At 43.8% G+C, this 20,795-nt stretch overlaps 1 protein-coding gene across 3 annotated transcripts in view; it reads left to right on the top strand.

Moving 5' to 3' along the window:
* LOC117693684 (uncharacterized) overlaps nucleotides 1–20,795 on the top strand; it is a 122,997-nt gene that overhangs the window by 23,412 nt on the left and 78,790 nt on the right. The window lies entirely within an intron of this gene.

Below are 20,795 nucleotides of genomic sequence, written 5' to 3'. Positions count from 1 at the left end.
GAAGAAGCAGTACTACTATGCAGGGATTACAAATTTTTCCTGGAGTTATAGATAATGATTATCAGGGTGAGATTAAGGTAATGGCGCAGGCAATTCAGAACATAGTCACCATTCCTACATGAAAGAGGATAGCTCAACTATTGTTACTTCCATTGTACCCTACTAATCACAAATATAAGAATCCTAAAAGAGGGGATCAAGGTTTTGGTTCCTCTGATGCATACTGGGTACAGCCTATAGTTAAACAAAAACCTATGATGACAATCTGGCTAGATGGAAAGGCATTCCAAGGCTTGGTTGACACAGGAGCTGATGTGACTATCCTAAAACAAAGTGATTGGCCTGCTACCTGGCCTCTGACCCCAACCTTAACCAATTTAAGGGGTATTGGCCAAAGTCAAAATCCACTACAAAGCTCTAAGGTGCTAACCTGGAAAGATAAAGAAGGAAATACAGGAAATATACAACCCTATGTCATCTCAGGCCTTCCCATTAATCTCTGGGGCAGAGATCTGTTATCCCAGTTGGGATTGATTATGTGCAGCCCTAATGAAGTAATCATGGCTCAAATGGTAAACTCTGAGCTTTCCCCAGACAAAGGATTAGGAAAAGGTGAAGATGAAATTATTCATCCTACTGAAGTTTATGGTAACAATGAAAGAAGAGGCTTGGGGTATTTTTGATGGGGGCTACTGATTCAGCTGCACCCCTAGGACGTTGTGCGGATCCCATCACCTGGAAAGGGGACTCGCCCGTCTGGGTGGATCAGTGGTCCCTAACCACCGAAAAATTACAAGCTGCCCAGTTGCTAGTGCAGGAGCAATTACAGGCAGGGCATTTGGAAGAGAGTAACTCTCCCTGGAACACCCCAATATTTGTCATTAAGAAAAAATCAGGAAAGTGGAGATTGTTGCAAGACTTGAGGGCTGTTAATGCAACCATGATTAAAATGGGAGCCTTACAACCTGGGCTGCCCACACTGGTGGCCATACCTTTAGGTTATTTTAAAATAGTTATAGATTTAAAAGACTGTTTTTTTACTATCCCCTTACATCCTAATGATAGAAAACGTTTTGCTTTCAGTATTCCCTCTATAAACTTTAGAGAACCTATGAAAAGATATCAATGGAAGGTATTGCCTCAGGGTATGGCTAACAGTCCTACCTTGTGCCAAAAGTTTGTGGCTTCTGCCATAGAGGGTGTTAGAACTATGTGGAAGCAAATTTACATGATTCATTTCATGGATGATATTTTGCTAGCTGGAAAAGATGGAAAACAGGTACTCCAGTGCTTTGATGATCTTAGAACAGCTTTACAGACTGCAGGGTTACAAATAGCACCAGAAAAGGTGCAATTACAAGATCCATATACTTATTTAGGATTTCAGATTAATGGTCCATGTATTATTAATAGTAAAGCCACACTGAGGACTGATTCCCTTAAGACACTTAATGATTTTCAAAAACTACTGGGAGACATTAATTGGCTAAGACCATATTTGAAACTTACAACAGGAGAATTGAAGCCTCTGTTTGATATTCTCAAGGGAGATCCTGACCCTAAATCTGGCAGGGCTCTAACAGAGGAGGGTAGAAAAGCCTTACAGAAGGTAGAGAGTGCTATTTCATCCCAATTTGTAACTCATATTAATTATTCTAAGCCTTTATATTTTCTTATTTTTAACACTAAACTGACTCCTACTGCAGTTTTTTGGCAAACTGCACCCATATTATGGGTTCATCTTCCCTCATCCCCCAAGAAGGTTCTTAATCCATACTATGCAGCTGTAGCAGATATGATTATGTTAGGCAGAGATAACAGTCAAAAATATTTTGGAAAAGATCCTGATGTCATAGTACAACCTTATACAAGGCATCAGGTTGATTGGCTTATGCAGAATTCTGAAGTCTGGCCTATTGCATGTGCCTCATTTGCTGGTCAGATAGATAATCATTATCCACCAGATAAATTGGTTCAGTTTTGTAATCATCATGAATTTGTTTTTCCATCTCGTACTGCACATGAACCTATCAAGGAAGCATTGCTAGTTTTCACTGATGGTTCCTCATCAGGAACAGCTGCTTATGCCTTTAAAGATCAAGTAATCTCCTTTGCTACATCATCTGTGTCAGCTCAATTGGTTGAATTACATGCTGTTATTGCTGTGTTTCAAGCATTTCCAAATCAACCCATTAACATTTATACAGATAGCTCATACATAGCTCAGTCTATCCCTCTGATAGAAACTGCTGCACAAATAAAGCATTCCTCAGAAGCAGCTGATTTGTTTTTACAGTGCCAACAATTAATTTTGAGGAGAAAGTGTAAATTCTTTATAGGACACCTGAGAGCCCACACTGGGCTACCAGGTCCTCTCTCTGAAGGAAATACCAAGGCAGACCTAGCTACTCGAATAGCTGCAGTGACTTTACCAGATCAAAAATCTAATTTGGATCAGGCCATAAAGGCTCATGAGTTACATCACCTTAATTCTAAAACCTTAAGAGTTATGTTTAAAATTACCAGAGAACAAGCTAGACAAATTGTCAAACAATGTCAATCATGTGTTAAACTTTTACCAGTTCCTCATTTGGGTGTAAATCCAAAGGGACTGATACCAAACAGTATCTGGCAAATGGATGTTACTCATTATAATGAATTTGGCAAGCAAAAATATATACATGTATGTGTAGACACATACAGTGGTTTCATCTATGCAACATTACAAACTGGAGAAGCAAGCAAGCATGTGATTGCTCATATGCTTGCTACAATCGCTGTAATGGGTGTGCCTAAACAGATAAAAACTGACAATGGCCCAGGTTATACAAGCTCCAGTTTCCACCAATTTTGTGAAAGATTGGGAATACTACATAAAACGGGTATTCCATATAATCCACAGGGCCAAGGTATAGTAGAAAGGGCACATCAAACCATTAAATGTCAATTTGAAAAAATTAAAAAGGGGGAATGGTACCCTACCAAGGGATCCCCCAGAAATATCCTTCATCATGCACTCTTCATTTTAAATTTTTTAAATTTGGATTCTGAAGGAAAATCTGCTGCAGATAGATTCTGGCATCCTGATACAAAAAAAAAAAAAAAATGCAACAGTCCTCTGGAAAGATCCATTAACTGGAACCTGGAATGGGCCAGACCCAGTGCTTATCTGGGGAAGAGGTTCTGTTTGCATATATTCCCAAACTGCAGATGCTGCACGTTGGCTGCCAGAGAGACTGATTAAACAAATAGACAACAATAACAAATCCAGGGAGGAGAAACCCCCTGAGAAGCGTATTTTTTCTTCACAGGAAACATAAAGATGCTTCACAATTGCCTTCAAATTGGAACAGATCAACGAGTAAACCTGACTTGGGAAGTTATCAGTGCTGAAGAAGACATCACCACCCATATCTCCAGGGTGGCTCTATTGGAGTCTTGATTCCCTGACTTATGATTTAGTGGGGAACTAGATTGTTTTAGATTTAGTGGGAATTTAGATTAGGAGAAAACCCACTACCACAGTTACTATAGTTGTTTTTTGGGTTTGAGATTGACTAGAGCAGGAACAGGGATTTCCTTAGTTTTCTTTAGATCAAAGCTATGATCAGTTTTGTATTTATATAGATTTAGATTCTGATATAAGACATTTATAAACAGAATAGAAGAGGCTTACACTTTTTACTCCTCTGATAGAGGGAGTTATGTGTTACCCTTAAAAAAGAGTGTTGCTTTTATACTGACTGTTCAGGCATTGCTAAGTCTCTTGTCTCTTGGGTTAATAAGGTTCAACAAACTGATGGCTTTTGTACGAGATACTATACAAATGAATCCCATACAGGTCCACTATTACAGGCTGGAAGTAGGGGACTCTGAAACCTCTGTCATCAAGACTGATGAGGATTAACCCCTAACTTACGCGCTAAGCCGGATAGTCAGTGACGGGTAAGAGAGCATACCGAGACCCTTGCCCCTAAAAGAAGGGAGGCCTCACCATCCTAAGACAGGAGCTCAACCAATGGCTGTTGAGTATCCAAGGACGGGAAAGGGAGGCTGGGGTCCTTTGTTCCAACCTAGGACAGGCACGGTTTCCGTAAGTTTTCCCAGCCTTCCCTTTTGAAAAAATTTAAAAAGGGGGACCTGTTGGGAGCCGACTTTAGCAGAAAGCGGCTAGATCAACTTTGCAGCCATCTGGAACCATATACCCTGACGAAAGATTTGGTTTTCAATAGCCTACAACAGCTGAAGCACACTCTGATATCCCACATATTTTGTGTTGCTGTTTACTGCCCCCAGCTGCAAGGTGCACGTGGTAGTCACGCCTGCAAGGTATTGCAGTTCACGTGCTGTCCACGTGCTATCTATGCCATACATGCCTGTAAGGCACACGTGCTATCCACGCCTGCAAGGCATTGTGGTGCACGTGCTGTCCACGCTATAGACGCCTGTAAGGCTTACGTCATATCAACACCTGCAAGGCACGTGGCAAAAGCCTATAAATAGCTCAGAATTCCCTTCAATAAACGAGACTTGATCAGAATCTCTGTCTTGTCTCCATTCTTCCCGTCTCTTCCCCTTTATCCCCATTCTCTCTCTCACTAGACCCTGACCCTCGGACCGGAACGGGCAGTACGAGCTGCAACAGTTTGGCGTCCAACATCAGGCTCCAGTAAGCGCAACAGTTTGGTGCCCAAGCGTGGGGGGTTCGCGACAGGATGCCAGGGTAGCTTCTGGGACCTGGCAGAGACAAGGGGTGGATAGTCTCCTAGTGTTCCTGCAGAGAACAGGGCCCTACCACTGTCAGATAAGCAATGTCTAAACCTGGGAGACAGTGTATTTTCCCACACACCCCATCTCTTTGACACTCACTTCTTAATGGCCCAGGAAGCTACTGCAACAACCATGATCTACTCACCTTGTGTGGTGAATGTCAGAGCCCCAGAAAATGTTTTCCAGCTCATTTCTCTACTGGTCCCTTGATGATCCCTTTGCCAGATGGCCATTATTGAAATACAGGTTTAAATACAGCGAGAAGAAGTATCTGTTTAGGGGCAGGAGAGATCGCTCAGTGGTTAGGAGTACTGGCTTCTTTTCCAGAGGACCTGGGTTTGATTTTTAGTAACCACATGGTGTCAGTACCACTCGCAACTGTCTGTAACCTCAGTACCAGGAGGTCAAATGCCCTTTTCTGGCTTCAGCAGGCAAGAGATCTCATGTTTGAGGCCAACCTAAACTTCACAGTGAATTCTAGGCCATCCTGGACCATGGATGGCCTAGAATGTCCTAGAGGATGATGTCCTCTTTCATTCATTCATTCAGTCTCTTTCTCTCTCTCTCTCTCTCTCTCTCTCTCTCTCTCTCTCTCTCTCTCACACACACACACACACACACACACACATCCCTTAAACAATTATACATTATAAAATAATCAGATCTCCTTCATGGATGGAAAGTATCCATTGTTAAGGTGTCTGTGGTAGCAATGCCTCATGACTATTATAAGGAGTTATAACAGCTGTGCATGTGAACATCTAAATCAGTCACTCAGAGAAAGAAGCCAGGGCCATCCTCTGGCTCAGCAAACATGCAAACAGAAAGTCCAATGCCAAGCACTGTGGCACACATCTTTCATGCCAGCCCTTGGGAGGCAGAGTCAGGCTGATCTGTAAGTTTGAGGCCTGGACTATATATATCAAGATCGAGGCTAGTCAGTCAGGGCTGGAGAGAGACCCTGTCTCAAAATATAACAAAGAAAAGAGAAAAAGGAACAATGAACAAAAGAAAGAAAAAAAAAGAAAGAAGGAAAGAAAGAAAGAAAGAAAGAAAGAAAGAAAGAAAGAAAGAAAGAAAGAAAATTGAGAAGAGTATAGCACAAGGAGGCCTGTGGCTCCTTTTGGAGCCTGCACTGTGGCCTGTTGTCCTCTCTTCAGGCTGCTTTGCTTTTGCTGGGTGCTTCACATTCAACCCTCCAACTCTGTAGTAGTAAAGTCAGGGATGGGGTCTGCAGTCCTCAAAACTATTGTCAGTCTGATTCAGTAGAGAGCATAGTTTAATAAATGTGTCTCTCTGTATATATACATATATCCATTTTGTGTGTGTGTCTTTGTGTGTATACATATGTCCATTTTGTCTGTGTGTGTGTCTGTATGTATATACATATGTTCATTGTGTGTGTGTGTCTCTGTGTGTATATACATATGTCCATTTTGTATATGTGTGTCTGTGTGTATATAAACATGTCCATTTTGTATGTTTGTGTGTCTCTGTGTGTATATACATATATCCGTACACTCTGTCATAGCACTGGTTCCTTGAGTTATTGTCTGTATTATTTTGTCTTTTTTTTTTTTTTTCAGAGCTGCGGACTGAACACAGGGCCTTGTGCTTGCTAGACAAGTGCTCTACCACTCAGCTAAATCCCCAACCCTGAGTTATTGTTTTAAATGACAAAGGAGCACAGTTACCAAGGGTCCAGGACTTAAGCTCCACCCTGTGGCCGCACAGGAGAAGGTAATGTTAGATGAAAACACATTCCGATTTCTGGTTACTAACATAACAAGCATGAACAAAATCAGCATGACTCTTACTTTTCTATTTCTGACACAAAGTCTCAGTCTTTAGCCTGTTGAAAATTAGTGTATTACTCTGTATTTTCTAGAAAGTTCTTACAAGTACATCATCAATGGGGGCTACCCCAGCTCATGTACTTTTTTGGTCTCCACAGTGCCAGGCAGGGGTTGTTGAGCTCATCTATGAGATGAATAACACTGTGGAGTGAATTTAGGTGTGAACACTCTTAGCTGAGTGTATCTGGCTCCGGTGAGTGTGTGTGTGTGTGTTTGTGTGTGTGTGTGTGTGTGTGTGTGTGTGTGTGTGTGTGTGCATTGATGTGAGGCTGAGAGTCTACACACCTGCAGCTTGCTGCAATCAAAGCCCGAGGAGTTGCAGGTGGCAGCTCTGTTAAATATTTGGCCAAGCCTTTAAAATTGGAGCAAGCTGGGGAGGAGAAATGTGGACTTAGGCCCAGTAAGATGGAGTTTGATTTTCCTTATGTGGAGCTGCTAAGAATCCTCTCCTATCTGGTTGGCATCAGTTTGCTACAGGCTGCCCAAGTGAACAAGGTAAAAAAAGCTCCTAAGCTGAACTCTCCTTCTGGTGCATCATAAGGCCCCTTTGAACTTGTCTCAGATATCCCAGCATTGTACTCACACAACCTTCCTTCCCTTCCTTCCCTTCCTTCCCTTCCTTCTTGTGCTTCTCTTCCCTCCTTAAACTTACCTCATTCTGACCTGTCTACTCAGCTCTGACACATTAATGTCTCAGGAACTCAGCTGCTTCTCTTGACCAACAGGAGAGCCAACCTACAGAAAAGCAAACAGATATATATTCTCATGGGTTAGCATTATCCACTCTGAAGACCTCAACTACAGTTCAATGAGGCAGGAGTGGTGGCACATGCCTGTAATGGAAGCACTTGGGAGGTGAAAGCAAGATGGCAGGAGTTTGGGTCATACTCAATTACATGAATTTAGAACCAGCCCAGGCTACTTAGACACCCTATCTCAGAGCAGCAACAGTGACAACAACATTCTGCTAAATGAAAAGAACAAGCTGCCTTGAGGGGAAGTGCTGCTGATATGTGGCATCCTTGAGAGTCCCTGTCAGACCTGTGGAGACTGGCCCTCCTTCCTCTGAGCCCTCCCAAGGTGATTTGTGTTTGCTGGGGTAGGTCTCTCCAGGCTGGCTGGGCCTGGGGAGCTAGGACTGTGCTTGATTAACCTGTGTAGGCCCAGCACAGACCAAATTGAGAGCAAGGGGAAGGGGGCTGTTGTTGATTTAAGGATTCTTTTCTCTCCCATAGGACTGGAATGCAATTGCAAGCAGTGACATCCTGTGGAAGTAAGGAGAGGGGCGGGGTGAGAGGGGAAGAAGGGATGAGATGGGGCAGGAAGGGAAGAGGAGGCCTTCTGAGTCTGGACCAGGACCTCTGCTGTGTGAGGATGGTTAGTGAATAAAAGTTGTGCTCACTGTAACTGTGGCTCTAAGGTGAGGTGACTGGGGTCAGCCTGATGAGATTGCAACTGTGCATTGCAGGAAACTCTGTGTGAAGAGATGGCACTTCTGTGAGGATGTCACCCCACAGCTCCTGGGCACAGAGACATGGAAGCAGTTCTTTGTTTACCGAATATGGCAAGAACACTCCAAGTCCCGGGCAAAGCTAAAAGATTTCACTTACAAAAAAATTCACACGAAGACATCAGGTTTGCTAGAAGAGACACCCACTTGGTTTTTCCCATTCTCTGCAGTCCTACATTCTCACTCATTAAGAGGAAGGGACTTGTAGTTTAATGGGATGTGGCTGCCGTGCTAACCTAGCCATAGAACCAATCTGTGATCTGCTGAGTGGTTGCTCAAAATCTTAATCCAGGTCTATACATATCACTCTGTTGCCCTGAAGGCTTCATACCTTCCCTAGAGTACAGAGAGAATTTAGTGGGGAAATCATTAGATAGGCTTTAGTAGTTATCTTTTTCTTTAAACACTTCCTTAGAACAGCTTTCTGATGGAGAGATACTTTTAAATTTCTTTCACTTATTTTTAGTGTGTATATGTGATGTGTGTACATGGCACTGTGTGTGTGTATCTGTGTGTAGAGAACTTTGTGGAATCAGTTCTCCTGATGGGAAAAATCTTACCTTTTCTGTTTGTTTTGAAACTAAATCTCTGTGGCTAGCCTGGAACTTGATCTGTAGACTACGCTAGCCTCTAACTCAAGATCTGCAGCTTGCCTTCACTGGGACTGGGACATCTTTATATCTGGCTGTTTTATTTCTTTTGTTTCTTTGTTTCTTTGTTTCTTTTTTCCTTTGTGTTCTCTCTCTCTCTCTCTCTCTCTCTCTCTCTCTCTCTCTCTCTCTCTCTCTCTCTCTCTCTTTCTCCCAAGACAGGATCTCATGTATTACAGGCTGACCTCAAATTCTTCATGTAGAAAACACCAATCACCTTGATCCTTCTGCCTCCAAATGAGAACTGGGTTACGGTTTATAGGCCTCTAGGAACAGAACTGAGCACTCTGCCCACTGAGTTCCAGCCCCAGCCCCCAATACCCATTTTGTATCTATAGAAGCACATTAAAGAGTAACTGTATCTGAACCAATGACCATCCTGCAGTGTGCTTGACTGCCTCTGCTTCATCCTTCCCACAACTTTTATACAAGCCTTCTACAAGGTAGAGGAAAAAGAAAGATACCTTCTTTGGTTTGAGTTGCCCCTCAACTGTCTGGTGTCCAAATATTGTTGGGGTTTTCTTGCAGGATTTTGGGAATATGTATGTTATCTCTCCGAGCTTGGCTTAATAAGAAACCGACAAGACAGATCAGTTGTCTGTATCATAAATTCCGAGGCCGAGATTTCCACCTGGGATATTTACAAGGTGAGTCTGGCCAATGAGTAGCAAAAGTTACCTGGATGTGAATTGTAATTTCATCTTTTTGTTGTTGGTGATGATGAGAGAGGATCTCCCTGTATAGACCTGACTGTCCTAGAAGTCCCCATGTAGATCCACCTACCTTGGCCCCCCATGTGTCAAAGGTTTACACGACACACCTGCTTTGTCCTCCCTTTTTTAGATTTAATTATTTTATGAGTGTTTTCTGTGCATATATGTATGTGTGATGCAAGTGTGTCTGCTGCCTGTGGAGGTCACAAGAGGGTGTCAAGTCCCTTAAAACTGTAGTTACACATGGCTGTAAGCTGTGGGCACTGGAGCTGTGGGCTGGACTCGGATCCTCGGCTAAGCTATCTCTCAGTGCCTGTCAGTGTTTCAATTTTTTTTTTGTGTTTTTTTTTTTGAGACAGGGTTTCTCTGTGTATTTCTGGCTGTCATGGAACTCACTCTGTAGACCAGGCTGGCCTCGAACTCAGAAATCCACCTGCCTCTGCCTCCCAAGTGCTGGAATTAAAGGCATGCAACACCACTGCCAGGCCTGTTTCAAAGTTTTTATCATAGAGATTGTTCACATACTAGGTTGTGTTTCTCCAGGTATTCCTTTTTAAGATATGTTTTTTTTTTTTTATTTTATATATGTATGTGCCTTGTTATTTTATGGTTGGTGCCAGATATATTTTTTATTTTATATGTGTGTGTGCCTGTGTTAGTTTGTGGTTGGTGCCTGCTGGCCGAGGCCAGAGACTGAGATGTTGTGTAGGCTTTGGGAACCCACCTAGGGTCCTCTGCAAGAGCATCACTTGCTCTGAGCTGCTGACCCATCACTCTGGCCTCTTACTCCAGGGTTTGTTTGTTGTATTTTTGGTTTGGAACAGGGTTTCACTGTGTGAGAGCCTTGGGGGACACTTGCTCTGTAGACTAGGCTGGCCTCAAACTCTGAGATCTGCCAACCTCTGCCTGCTGGGATCAAAAGCGTGTACCACATCCACCAGGCTGTTTCAGAGTAGAGTTTCAAGGCTGCTGTGGATGGGATGGCTTCCCTGATCCTCTCTCACTGTGTCTATTGCTGTATAGGAAGGGCACTATTTTTTTTCCATGTTAAGTTCATAGCCTATCAATCTGCTGGAAGTTTATCAGTTCTAAGAGTGTTCCTGTGGAGTCTCGGGGTCTCTAAGTACAGGCTCATAGTGTCTGCCAATGAGGAAACTCTGGCTTCTCTTTCCTATTGACATCCCTTTTCTTTGTTTCCCTTGTTTGATTATTCTAGCTAAAACAATACCATTTTGAGGGAGAGTAGAGAGTGTGGATATACTTGTCTTGTTCCTGATTTTGCTGGAAATGCTTTGAGGTTTTTTTTTTTTTTGCTATTTGAGGGGATTCAGTAAAGAAACTGCTGACATGACTCTCCATGATAATGATTAAGGTTGTTTACTGTAGATATAAGAGAGCTGCCAGAGGCATCTAGAAGAGTCCAGAGCAGACAGAGGAAGAAGTAGATTATGTTGTGTTTTTAAAAAAAGATCAGGATATGTTTTGTAGAGCAAAGTCTGGTGAGGTGGGAGGGTGCCTTGGTGGGCCGACCTTGAGGCATCCCTTCCCCCTGAGGTACCAAACATATGATGGGTATAGTATAGAATAGAGGTTATTTAAGGCATTGAGAAGGGAGGAGAGAAAAAGAGGGGAGGGGAGAATGAAAAGGGAAATGGGGGTTAAGGAGAGAAAAGAGCCAGACAGAAGGGGCAGAGAGAGCAAGGAGGGGACAAACAGCCTTTTTTATGGCAAGCCAGGCCTACTTGGCTGTTTCCTAGGCTGGAGCCTAGAAGGCATGCTGACATTCCTCCATTTTGGTTTAATTATTAAAAGGAGAAACTAGAAAGAGGTGGTGGTGAACCAGGGATAGGGTCATCGTGATCTTTAGCTATTTTCTGCTGACTTTGAGGTGTTGTGTCCCTGGGAAACCTAAGTGTTGGTGCCCGCTCTGTTCCGCAGGTCGGGGTCTAGAGAGAGAGAGAGAGAGAGAGAGAGAGAGAGAGAGAGAGAGAGAGAGAGGAGGTAAAGGGGAAGAGATGAGAAGAATGGAGACAAGACAGGGGTTCTGATCAAGTCTCCAGTCTCGTTTATTGAAGGGAAATCTGGGGTATTTATACGCTTTTGCCAAGTGCCTTGTAGGTGAGTGGATACCACCTGCCTTGCAGGTGTTGATACGATGTAAGTCTTACAAGCATGGATAGCACGTGCACCTTACAGGCATGTATGGCATGGATAGCACGTGGACAGCACGTGAACTGCATGCCTTGCAGGCGTGGCTACCACGTGCTCCTTACAGCTGGGGGCACTAAACAGCAAAACAAAATATGTGGGATATCAGAGTATGCTTCAGCTATTGTAGCCTGTTGAAAAACAAGCCTCATGTCAGGGTATATGGCTCAAGATGGCTGCAAAGCTGATAGCCGCTTTCTGCTAAAAGTCGGCTCCCAACACTTAAGAAAATGGAGGTGGGGATGTTGGTCCAGTCTTAGGAGAATTGGCTGTTTCCTTGCTATCCAGGATCTGTGGGACCATCTGTGGATAGAAAGAAGCAGGTCCAGTAGAAGCATCTGTGTCTGTGAGAGCAGGTGTTGGCGCATCTGTGGGTTGCTTCTCTGGAGCTGTCCTGGATGCAGATTTTGAGTAGATGCCTGGACATAGCAAGATGCTGAAATATGTATATATATTAGAGGTAGAGAATAAAGTTTAGTACTTTGGGGAGAATAATCTTCTTAGGTGTACATTTGAAACCCTTAGGTCTTGGTGGTTGGGGTGAGAGAAGTCCCAATCCCAGGGAACAGGAGAGAAATCCCATCCTCTGGAATAGGTAACAGGTAGAAACTTAGGCTATTGATTGGCAGGTGTACTTATCTAGATGGAGTGTGTTTGGTCTATGATACATGGATCTGAGTGGGTTTCCTGGAGCTTATAAGTTTACAAAAGAGATAAATCTGTTAACCACATGAACACTATTTGAGATGCATTTAGGGAAGACAAAAACCTTTTGTGGAGCAGAAAAGGCAAGAAGGGCTTTCTCCTTCCATCTGGGAGATTGAATCTATATAAATTTAGCATGATGATAAACATTTAAGTTTACATTTAAAAGACAATTAAAGGAAACTTGAAAATTTGACCTTGTGAATATGATAGTTGATTATATAGATTAGTATGAGAAACACCTTAAGTCTATAGTTAAGAGTGATAGAGAAAAGGTATGGGGCCTTGGCAACAGCAGAGTCAGGGCAGCTGGTGAAAGGTGAAGTAAGATGACTTGACAGGGTCACTGGAGAAGCTGTAAGTGGCAATTGTGAGTTTGTTCAGGGGGTACACATAGCCAGCAATCTTTAAAGTGCCCAGGTTGCATGACATTAAGGAGTTGGTAGGCCGAGGTTGGGGTCTGAAGCAAAAGGGGAAATGCCAGGTTAGTGTTATTTATGAGGGGGGATGTCAAGGAAGTAAGGACCTTGGAGGAGTGTAAGAGTGTCCTGTAATGGGTGAAACAGCTCAAACTACTTTGTCAGCTCGGTTGTTTCCTTTGAAGACAATAGTTATCAGTCTTGTGATACCTGCAGTGGATAATTCCATTGTGACTCGGGCAGAGGTAGTTTGACCATTAGACCCAGAAGATGAGAAGCTTGTGAGACTGAGTCATGTGCTCCATGGAAACAAGGACTTCACCAGGTTGCCTTTCAAAGGAGGCAAGATTGACTCAAAGGGGAGATTATGTTTAGAGGGAAGAAGAGGTAATTAATAATTTTCATGCAAATGGAGCTAGGGCTTAGAAATGGCTATATTGATTGCTGCCTCTAATATTTTACTAAATTTAATTATGCTTTTCGCTTTTTGTTACTTACACTGCTGCTGGTGGTGTGTATGTGTGTGTAGGTATGTGTGTGTGTGAGAGAGAGAGAGAGTGTGTGTGTGTGTGTGTGTGTCTATGAGTGTTTGTATGAATGTGTGAGTATGTGTGTGAGTGTGTGAGAAATTGTGTGAGAGAGTGTGAGAGTGTGTGTGAGAGAGTGTGTGATTTTTTTAAAAAGAAAAACTTCTTTCTTTATTTTATTTGCTGTATCTGCATGTATACCTGCATGCCCAAAGATGGCATCAGATCCCATTACAGATGGTTGTGAGTCACCACGTGGTTGCTGGGAATGGAATTCAGGACCTCTGGAGGAATACTTGGTTCTCTTAACCACTGAGCCATCTCACTAGGCCCTTGATTTTTTTTTTTCTTTAAGCTAAAGAAAAGCCTGGAAATGAACCTGCTTTTCTCATTTGCAGTGTATAAGAATTGATGATACAATAACCAGTTTTGGAATTGATTCATTGTAGATAGGTTTGTTTCAGAGTCAAAACTGAGGTGAGGAGAACTTTTGTACACAAAACTGAACACAAGAAGAACTTAGAAGTAAATACATACCATTGAGAGCAATGGTATTAAGAGTAAAAACATCACTGTGACATCAGAGCAGGAGGAGAGAGTAGGACAAGAATGCAGACTGGAATAACTTATAAACTATAAGGCAACTTAAAAAACTAAGAGAGCAATATGCAGCATGCTAAGGGAAGAAGGAAAACAGAGGAAGCTGCAGAGAGAAGAGAAGGAGCAGGCAGGCTTCTCCTGTCCATGGGACAGAGCAAGCCTTTTCTTAATAGCAAGGCAGGCTTAGTCTTATTAAAGAGAAGAAAACTTTCTTCTCTTACAGATTTGGGTTTAATTCAGTTAGCAATAAAAGGGCAGAAGCTTTTTCTTTCTCTATGCAAGAAAGATTGGAGCTCATTTTTCATCCAGAATGAGTGAGTTCTTTCTGCACTGGTGCTTGGTCTTTTGCTCCAAATGCATGTTAGTATGGGTATGTGTGTCCAACTGTAACTGTGAGAACATATACAAGCTGGACCTCACTGGTTTGAATAAAAATGTATAAGTGTGCATGCATGAATCTGTCTATGAATTTATATGAGCTTACTCCATATTTGCTTATGTAAAAGTTTTTCCTCCTGCTAGCTTGACTCTCTTCCCCTGGTTCAATAGGAGTTTACTTCTCCACCCTTCCCCCTAGCCTGACCAGGGAGAAGCATCTGGACAAAGGGGGAATGGCTCTAACAATTAATCCTTTACTTAATAGCCTGCTGTTTTACATTGAGGTTGAACCCAAGAGACTGCAGTTTCTGGCCTCAAGGTAGGACAGCTACAGTAGCAAAGTGACTTAGACTTAGGTAAATGTTTCATTATTATAAAATAATCCTAAATATCTCCTAAGACCAAGTCTCACCTTCTTCACAGCTCCTCTCACTCTGCTGCCTCAAGAAGAACCAGGATAAGAAAGAAGTCTGCTGGGGCTGGCCCTGCAAACTGTAGGTGAAATCTTCCTGGAGGGGAGCTCCAGATGGCTGTACCTACATCAGTCTTCATGATGACAAGCGAGATGATGTCATCTAGAGAACCAACCAAGAAGCTCACAGCTTAGCCCAGGCTCCAAGATCACAGCTAAACCCTAGCATACCACAGCCTGATCTCTAGTAGAACTGACCCATAGCTCTGACTGGGAGAGGAAAGAGATGCATTGCTGGTAGCAGTGCAGGATCAGGGAGAGCAGTGTGATAGCCTCACTGTCTTAAGAAATACCAGAAGAGGGCATTGGATCCCATTACAGATGGCTGTGAGCCACCATGTGGTTGCTGCTGGGAACTGAACTCAGGACCTCTGGAAGAGCAGTCAGTCAACCCTGAGTCATCTCTCCAGCCCCTATTAGGTCTTCTCTGATGTCAAAACTGCAAGAACTCTGCCAGTCTTTAGAAAACTAGAAGCCACATGACTCTACTAAATAAAGCTTTATTTACAGAAGTTGAAAAGCACCATTTACATTAGAGGAGATGTCTGTGATGAAGAGATGAAATAGGGAAAACATGTCAGTGGGAGTCACAGGCCTCTTGTTAAATGTTGGCAGCCACTGCAGAGGTCAGGCTGTCCTCCTGGCTTTTCAGCCGTTCACCTGGATGGAGAGAGAGCAAACAAGTGGAAAAGGCCTGTGCTGAAGTCTCTGCTCCAAGGGCAGGCCCCCACTGGCCAGAGTGCACTTACGGATCATCTCTGCAATGGCTCTCTGGGTCCCTTCTCCAGCTTCTTGGCCACATCTCTCTTGAGATCCCTACATCAGGAGATAGGTGAAACACAGAAGTTAAGGGCTAGCATGGTGTGGCCCTGGGATCTTTCTGCAGTGCTCTGATATTTATCTTGCCTGAGATGCTGCTCTGGGGAGAGCATGATGCTACCTTCTCTGCTCTTCTGGACCCTACCATCCATCATCCTTCCTAACTCCACCGAGCTAACTGAGAGAAGGGGACGCCTACCACACACTCAGTCAAGGTAGAAGACTGAAACAGAATGGTGGCTGGCTCCTTGGGATCCCCCTTCTATGTCCCCTAAGTCAGCATCAGAGAGAAACTTGTGGTGGCCAACTGTCAGCCCTATTCCCCCTCTGGCCACAGCCTCCCACCCCCACTCCTGGGGCTTCCAGAATTCCTAAAATCAGCCTGAGTTCTCTAGTTCTGCAGTTCCTTCAGCACATACCTCATGGCTGTTTCATCAAATTAAAGCACTGTGGTAGGTGCTGTCACCCACCCCACAGATCTACAGGCACCTAGAGACGTGCCTACAGCACCTTCCCTCACCCATATTCTCAGCTCACTCAGAGGGGCTTCCAGGCTTGAAGGGATTGGGTTCCCTACTTCACAGTTACAACAGAGGCCTAAGCCCTATCTGCTTGCCCATCCATCTCTATCCCTTAACTTCTGCGTTTCACCTATCTCCTGATGTAGGGATCTCAAGAGAGATGTGGCTAAGAAGCTGGAGAAGCTGGAGAAGCGGACCCAGAGAGCCACTGCAGAGCTTATGTGTAAGTGCACTCTGGCCAGTGGGGGCCTGCCCTTGGAGCAGTGACTTCAGCACAGGCCTTTTCCACTTGTCTGCTCTCTCTCCATCCAGGTGAATGGCTGAAAAGCCAGGAGGACAGCCTGGCCTCTGCAGTGGCTGCCAACATTGAACAAGAGGCCTGTGACTCCCACTGACATGTTTTCCTGGTTTAATTTCTTCAGCACACACATCTCCTGTCATGTAAATGGTGCTTTTTAACTTCTGTAAATAAACTTTTATTTAGTAGAGGCATGTGGCTTCTAGTTTTCTAAAGACTGGCAGAGTTCTTGCAGTTTTGACATCAGAGAAGACCTAATAGGGGCTGGAGAGATGACTCAGGGTTGACTGACTGCTCTTCCAGAGGTCCTGAGTTCAGTTCCCAGCAGCAACCACATGGTGGCTCACAGCCATCTGTAATGGGATCCAATGCCCTCTTCTGGTATTTCTTAAGACAGTGAATGTGTACTCTGATACATTAAATAAATTTAAAGAGGAGAGAGAGAGTGAGAGAAACAGAGAGAGAGAGAAAGAGAGAGAGAGAGAGAGAGAGAGAGAGAGAGAGAGAGAGAACCTAATAGTAGTTTCAGTATAGAAGAGTTTAGTAACCACTGACATTATTTTAGGAATTCTTCCAGGATCATCATTAAGAATTAACAAATCATCTATTTGTGGGGCGGTGGTGGCCCACGCCTTTAATCCCAGCACTTGGGAGGCAAAGGCAGGTGGATTTCTGAGTTCAAGGCCAGACTGGTCTACAGAGTGAGTTCCAGGATGGCCAGGACTACACAGAGAAACCCTGTCTCAAAAAAAACTAAAAAAGAAAACAAATAGAAATTGTCTATATAGCATCACAAGACAGTACATCTTCATTGTTCTCCAGAGATCTGCTCATTAAGTAGGGTTAATACCTAGTGATTGTCACATATATTTAATAACAGGAAACATCAACAGCAGGAATCTTTCCTAAAAATGAATTTCTGATGGACCTTACTTACCCTAGTTCTGTCATAAATTAGAATCCAAAGTGGACCCATCTCAGGAATGTCACCTGCTAGTTTTTAGCTTCTCCCAAGTTGGCTCCTGACAGTTTATTTTAGGGCTTCCTCTCATGCTAACTCATGAAGTGTGCTGGTCCATGTGTGTTGTGTTCCTTCCATACAGTGGCCCAGCTTTGGCAGACAGTGCCAAGGTCTTAGGTCATGCAGTACAGTGCATGTGCACACAGAAGTTAGGACACCCAAACAAAGTAAATATAATCATTCAGATGACAGTTTCGAATCCCCATGTGGCTGCAGATAACCTGGAATACCAGCAGTTGAAGGAGGCAGGGGGATCAGGAATTCAGATCATCCAGCTACAGGCCAGCTTGAGGGTAGCCTGGGCCATAGAACCTTGTCTCAGGAAGTAGAAAGAAGGTGGTTGTTGGGGTGGGGGCAAGCAAGAGAAGGGAGAAGAGAGAGGAGATGTAGGGAAGGCAAGGTTTAGAGGCAGCTGTCAGAGAAGGTCTGCTTAGCTCAGAGCAAGGCCTGAAGTAGTGAATGCCCCACAAGGCACTGAGTAGTCACACAGGCTGGGGCTCTAATTCCCTCAAAAGACAGATCAACTTTGAGCTCTCAGCAGTGCAGCTTGGAATGAAAAGATTCCATGCTATCTGGGTTCTCAGTGGCAGTAGGAAGCTGATCTCTGGCATGGAGTCAGACTCCTGGTGACTGGGAACCCCTGCAGACCTGGCTCTGGGACTAGACTGCTGTTGAGAATGCTAACAAAGGTAACACATCTCAATCTGTGGTCTTTGGGGACTTAACTCTGTAATAAAGAAGGAGAAAAACAAACTGTGCCATGCCAGTATAACTTCTGACAAGCCAGGCAGCGGTGGTGCAGGCCTTTAATCCCAGCACTTGGAGGCAGAGGCAGGTAGATTTCTGAGTTCGAGGCCAGCCTGGTCTACAGAGTGAGTTCCAGGAAAGCCAGGGGAAACAGGAAGTGGCACTATTTGGAAGTGTGACTTTGTTGGAGCAGGTGTGTCACTGTGGGCATGGGCTTTAATACCCTCAACCAAGCTGCCTGGAAGCCAGCCTTTAGATGAAGATGTAGAACTCTCAGCTCTCCCTGCACCATGCCTGCCTGGATGCTGCCATGTTCCTGACTTGATGATAATGGACTGAACCTCTGAACCTGTAAGCCAGCCCCAATTAAATGTTGTCCTCAGAAGAGTTGCCTTGCTCATGGTGTCTATTCACAGCAGGAAAACCCTAAGACAGCCAATAATGGTGCATTTATCTGGTTGTTAATAGTTGGCTTAGAATAGCTCAGAACCTGCCTGACATCGAGCCAGCAGCTTGTTAATAAATCATGTCTTTTACTTGGGATCTAAAAGGGAATGACAGAGTTGGGCAGACTCCCCCCATCCCCAGTCAAATTACTGCTGCACTGTAAAGTTTGTTTGTGACCCAAGGGCAACTTCTAAGACAATATTTAATTTCCTTAAATAATTTATTTTTATTTTTCTAGACAGGGTTTTTTTGTGTGTAGCCCTGGTTGTCCTAGAACTCAGTATGTAGACCAGGCTGGCTTCAAATTCAGAGGTCTGCCTACCTCTGCCTCCCAAATGTTGGGATTAAAATGTGCACCACCATCACCAGGTGAATATACTTTATTATACTTATTTTTGGTTTTGTTGCCTTGTTTTAGATGGATGTACTGTGCAGCTTTGGCAGGCCTAGACCTTGCTATGTATACCAGACTGGCCTCCAGCTCACAGCCATCTGCCTGTGTCTGTCTCCTGAGTGCCAGGACCACACATGGACACCATAATTATTTTTGAGTTGTTGGAGATATTGAACACAGGGCCTCACATATAACAAGAAAGAATTCTACCACTGAGCTATCTCTACAGCTTAAGAAAACAGCTTTATGTTTATTTAGTATATATATGTGTGTCTGTGTGATGTATGTGTGTGCTGTCTACTCATCTGTGTGTAGGTACCTGCTTCACTGTGTATGTGTGGATAACCTGCTCTATCTTCATTTACTTTATTTTCTTGAAATAGGGTCTTTCACTGATCCCAGAGCTAACCCTGACATGCCACAGTGGTCCTCTTGCCTCTGCCCTTCAGCACTGGGGTGACAGGCAAGCAGCCATGGCTGCCTTCCTCAGGTGGAATAGGGGATTTGAACTCTGTTCTTTATAATGATGTCACAAACATGGTCGCCCTGAATCATTTCCCCAATCTCTAATTTTTAAAATATAGTAAAAGTGAGCTTGTATATAACAGCGCCTCTTTGTCTATTGTGCTATGGGTATTTGTTGCAGTTATCTATGCCAGTCATTGAGGCTGATAGAAAAATTTCACCTCACAGCTGAACATGGTAGTATACTCCTTTAAACCGAGCACTCAGGAGGCAGAGGCAGGTGGATCTCTATGAGTTCAAGGCCAGCCTAGTCTACAAAGTGAGTCCAAGACAACCAAGGCTGATTACATTGAAAAATCTTGTCTCAAAAAACAAAACAAAATCACCTCACAACTTTTATGGGCTCTAGTGTAAGTTTTAGTATTTGTACAACCAAGTACACAAAACAAAGTTCATTCTTTCTTGGCCAAACATCTCTCATATGGATCAAGAAGATTATTCTTTTTCTTAAAAAGGATGATGACAAGGAGGGAGGGATGTTTGACCTAGCCATGTGTGATGTGCAGACTTCTGTGCCTTGGATCAAAGACTTGGGCATTTTGTAGTTGTTTTCAAAAGCTAAATGTCACAGGCCCCAAACTAAACCACTGACAGGATGAACGTTAAAAAAAAAAAAAAAAAGTAAGCTATGTGGGGGAATAATCTGCATTTAAAGACCAATAAACCATTAGTTGGGCAAACTTATCACCCAGCTCACTCCTGCTCCTCATCTTCTCCTCCTTGACACACCTCCTTTTCTGCCCATCCCCCTCCTCCTCATTAAGACATGTTTTAATTACATATTTTATGTGTGTGCATGAGCATGTGTTTGTGTACGTGTGTGGCATGGTGTATTGTGGAGGTGAGGACAACTTCTAGAATTTAGGGTTGTCCTTCTACCATATGAGTCCCTAGGATCAAACACCAAGTCATCAGGCTTGGTATCAAGTGCCTTTACCTGCCGAGCCATCTCACCAGCCCATCTCTGCTTCATTAGGCTGTTCTGTAGCCAGGTGACCCCACTGGGCTATGGTCACATGATCTGAATCTTGTGCCCACTTGCTACTGAGTTCCCTCCATTTGGTCATTGTCCATGCCAGGCACTGCACTCTCACCTCTGTGGCTTTCTGTTTCTGCATTATTGGACCAGGATCCCATTCAACTTTGGGGAGTAAGAGGAGAGAGGGAAGAAATGGAAAAAGCAAGTAATGGAGGGGTGTGTGAAGGGAAGAATGG

This window comes from Arvicanthis niloticus, chromosome 21 (genome assembly GCF_011762505.2).
Source record: "Arvicanthis niloticus isolate mArvNil1 chromosome 21, mArvNil1.pat.X, whole genome shotgun sequence".
Taxonomy (NCBI): domain Eukaryota; kingdom Metazoa; phylum Chordata; class Mammalia; order Rodentia; family Muridae; genus Arvicanthis; species Arvicanthis niloticus.
The sequence above is the reverse complement of the archived record's forward strand: the minus strand, read 5'-3'. Positions and strand labels throughout refer to the sequence as shown.